At 47.7% G+C, this 4,362-nt stretch overlaps 1 long non-coding RNA gene across 1 annotated transcript; it reads left to right on the top strand.

Moving 5' to 3' along the window:
- The first annotated feature begins 339 nt into the window (after window positions 1-339).
- Window positions 340-3,742, top strand: LOC143435368 (uncharacterized). The gene is made up of 2 exons (XR_013105605.1): window positions 340-1,780; window positions 2,000-3,742. It is a non-coding gene; the product is annotated as an uncharacterized LOC143435368 (long non-coding RNA).
- The last annotated feature ends 620 nt before the right edge of the window (window positions 3,743-4,362 follow it).

Below are 4,362 nucleotides of genomic sequence, written 5' to 3'. Positions count from 1 at the left end.
AAAAACACTTATTTGTGGGGGGTTGGAGTGGTGGTTCAGTGGTTAAAAGCACCAGTTGTTCTTCCAAAGGACCAGGGTTCGATTCTGAGCAGCCACATGGCATCTCACAGTCCAGTTTCAGGTGATCCGATGCCATATGGGCACTGTACACATGTAGTCCCCAAATACCTATGTAAGTGCACACACACACATGAGATACATAAAGATTTATTTGGAATTGGAGAGATGGCTCAGCAGTTACGAGTATATACGGCTGCTCTAGAGGACCTAAGTTCACCCCTCCCCCCCCCCCCCCCAGCAAGTAAACCGGGGCAGCTGTACAACCTGTAACTTCCACACCAGGGGGATCTAAGTCCTCTGGATTCTGTGGGTACCTGCACTTATGTGCTCATAATATCTACACACACACACACACACACACACACACACACACACACACAGACAGACAGACAGACAGACAGACAGTGTGCTGGTGTCAGTAGATCCAATCAATTCCCCCTCCTCCCAACAGTCTCATGCACGCCAGGCAAATGCTCTGTCCCTGAGATACATCCCAGCCCTCTTTACAATGTTTGAGAATGAGACTCAATACATTCCCCAGGAAGGGCCTGAACTTGTGACCCCCCTACCTCAGCCTCCTAACTAGCTGGGATTACAGACCTGTACCACTAGGCTTGGCTACCCCTTGTGGCCTAAAATGCTTCTTCAAAGGGTTACTTGCTCCCATCCCTCCAGTTAGCTGTGTGTTTCCCCCCAAAGCCCTTCACCTCTCTGTTCCTTGGCCTCCCCATTACAGGAGACAGAGGAATTACTCTGAGTCCTTTTGTCCTCTTTTGACAGTGATCTTGGAATGGGAAAGTTCTGTCTGTTCACACCATCAGCTGGGCACAGTGTGGCTTTGGTCTCTTCTCAGGCAGGGTAGCCTAAAAGATAGCACTAGGTGTGTGTGTGTGTGTGTGTGTGTAGGGGGTGTCCCTGCAGGTGTTGTCTGTGTGTGGCCCTTGCTTTGCCTCTACTCCTGGGACCTCAGGTCCTTAAGGCTCACTCCTGGCAGACAGGCATCCCTCCTGGGTGTCCCCTCTGTAGGGAGAAGGAGGTGGCTGCCACTGCTACCGCTGAACCATCCTCCAGGTCCACACTCCTTCATGCCAAGCACATTAGTGGATAATTAAGTAAAAATAGGCCTTCCGACCAGTGTAGCTCATTAAGACCTAATTTAGTTAATTAGTTCCAGGTGTGGATGGCGCGGCTCAAGTGAGGCAGGCGGCTGTTGTTTGCTGTAATTGCGTTTTCGAAGCCAGAGCGGCGGTGGTGACGATGCTGTGGCAGAGGCAGTAGATTCCTCAGAGGCCTGGAAGGCTGCCAGGGTGCTCAAGAGGCTGGCCCTGAGCTGGGAGAGCTGGGAAGAAGCAGTTGCAGTGGGCTGGAGCCCACCCACAGAGAGAGTGGCTGGAACAGGTCCCGAGAGGCCTTCTGCTTACTCTTGCCCACTTTGCTGGGTGAGAGGTGGTGGTGGTGGGTTGCTGGTCTTTTAGACTAGTCAGCAACCTCGGTCATTTGCATGTATTTGGCTTGACTCTTTTGTCTCTTTGCAGGTATGTGAGTCTTAGAGGTGTTCCCCTTTGTGGCTCAGGACAGGGGTTGGGGGCAAGGCATACAAATTTGGAGCCTTTGCAGAGTCTCTGAACCTACTGGCCCAATCTGTCTCCACTTCCAAACCTCTCCCTGAACCCATTTTCTCCGATGGCTGTGGAGGACACACAGCCCTGAGGACAGACAGGTGAGACAGCCTCCCAGTCTTGACCAGGATAATTTGTCCACTGAACTGTTCATGTGCTTCGTAAGGAGTGGGGAGGAGGAGACTGTCATTTCCTCAAGGAGTCTCAAGGAAATAGAATGGGGTGCTGAGGACGACGATGTGGTAGGTGAAGTGTTTGGGAAGCAAAATTTGGGGTGCTCATTCCCAGGCTTTTATTTCTACTTGTGCCCTCTCATACAGCTCATGAAATTTATCATTAAAGACACATGGAACTCTTAGCGACCTGGAGATCTCCAAGGTCTGCCCTGCGCAGAACAGCAGACAACGTGGACTTCAGCCTTTCCCCAAGCTTCTGAATAAAGTGTTTCAACAACAACAACAAGAACAACAACAACAAGAACAACAACAAAAGACACACGGAGCTGGCTGATGGTGACACACGCCTTTAATCCCAGCACTTGGGAGGCAGAGGCAGGCAGATCTTCGAGTTTGAGGCTAGCTTGGTCCACAGAGAGCTAGCTCTAGGATGGCCAGGACTACACAGAGAAACCCTGTCTCAAAAAACAAACAAACAAACAAACAAACAAACAAATAAACAAACCAACCACATGAGAACTGGGGCGACACCTCGGTTGGTAAAGCCCTTGCCATATAAGAATGAGGACCTGTGTTTGATCCCCAGAACCCATATAAAAACACCAGCATGGTGGCAGACACTTATTCCAGTGAGGAGGAAGAGGGAGAGGAGGAGGAGATTTATTCAGGAGGAGAGATAGGCAGATCCCACGAACTCACTGACAAGCCAGCCTAGCCTATTTAGTGAGCTCCAGGCCACTAAAAACCAAAGCAAAAGGGAAAGCACATGCACATGTACACACTCGTGTAGGAGTGTGCACACACATGGAAGGCGCATGGATGTCTAGGCATGTAGTTCAGTGGTAGTTCAGTGGGTGATTCAGCCCAAGGCCCTGGGCTCAATCCCTAACACACACACACATACACAATAACACATAGTAACTGTGGTGCTACACACCTGTAATCCTAGCATTGAGAGGCCTTAGCATGAGGAGTTCAAGGCCATCTTCCACTGCTTAGAGAGCTTGACTCTGGGCTCATGAACCCCAGTCTGAAAACAAAACAAAACAAAACAAAACTCTTGGAGCTGGGTGTAGCATAAATCTCAGTGCTTGAGAGGCCAGAGCAGGAGAACGCAAACTTTGAAGCTAGCCTGGGCTATATCCATCCTGAGCTACATAGTGAGACCTGTCTCCAAACATCAGAAAGGAAGATGAGTCCCTTATCCCCAGGGATCGGCTCTGCTCAAGGTTTTAGTTTTTAAAGTGGCTTTTGTGGTATGTGGTTGAATCCAAGGTGTCACACATGCTGGGCAAGCGCTCTGCCACTGAACTGCATCCCTGGCCTAACTGACAGATTTTGACATAATTGTTAAAGCTGCCTTGAAGACAGGCTACCTAGAGACAATACTCTCTTTTTTTTGAGAGAGATTTCAGACTTGTTGAAAGAGCTAATGAGCCATGCTTAATGCTCAACCTCTCAACCCTGTGACCTTTGATCTTGTTACCACTCCTTGCTCACTCATAAGCTTGGACAATGAACCTCAGAAACTAGCTTATGGTTTTATTTACAAAAGACACCCTGTAAGATAAGAGAAATAAGTTAAACAAGCTCATGTTTAACTTAATTTTGAAACTTTGCTTAGTCCTTGAATCTCATGTCCTTTGAGTGCCATAGCTTCAGAAGTCACACACACACACACACACACACACACACACACACAAAATGATCACACTTAAAAGTGGGCTGGTATGATATCTCCATGAGTAGATGTGCTTGTTGTCTGAAGATGCAAGCTGGATGCCCTGAGTTCAATCCCCAAAACCCAGGTAATGATGAAAGGAGAGACATATTTGTCCTTTGTGTCCTCAAATAATATGATAAAAATAAAAAGACATCTTAGATCTGTCTTTGAGTGCATACTGTCTTTTTTTGCTTACTTAATGACTTGCTCTGATAGTCCAGAGTGTAAGTCAAGACTATGGCCACAGGTGAACAGTAGTCCCTGAGGGAAACTCAAGGTATAGTCCACAGTGTCAGGCTTCCTCCCTTGCTAATGCTCAGGAAGTGGAGGCAGGAGGATTGCTGGTTTGATGTGAGCCTGGGCTACATACTAAGACACTATTTTAAAAACACACAACAAGAATGAAAAATAAAAGAAGACACATCTTGGGAAGTGGAGCCACTTCTGGAGATACAGCAAAAAGGGCAAGGTGTACCTTTGTGTTGTCTGTCAGCTCTTATCTGGGAGGTGTTGCCTCCTGCTCTGCACTCCAAGGGAAGAGACTGTAGGATCTTATACTCTATGACTGGACTGAAGATCAGAGACCTGTTCCACAATAGTCCAACTATGTCAAGAGATAAGGAAGATAACTTTATTAAAACCAACCAACCAACATACCCAGAAAGTGAGGCTGGAGAGATGGCTCACTAGTTAAGAATTAATTGCCCTTTTAGAAGACCAGGGTTTCATTCCCAGCACCCACATGCATGCACCCTTCCCCGCCCAAATAAACCTTAAAAAAAAA

This window comes from Arvicanthis niloticus, chromosome 21 (assembly GCF_011762505.2).
Source record: "Arvicanthis niloticus isolate mArvNil1 chromosome 21, mArvNil1.pat.X, whole genome shotgun sequence".
NCBI lineage: Eukaryota > Metazoa > Chordata > Mammalia > Rodentia > Muridae > Arvicanthis > Arvicanthis niloticus.
This window is presented reverse-complemented; position numbering and strand designations above follow the sequence as displayed.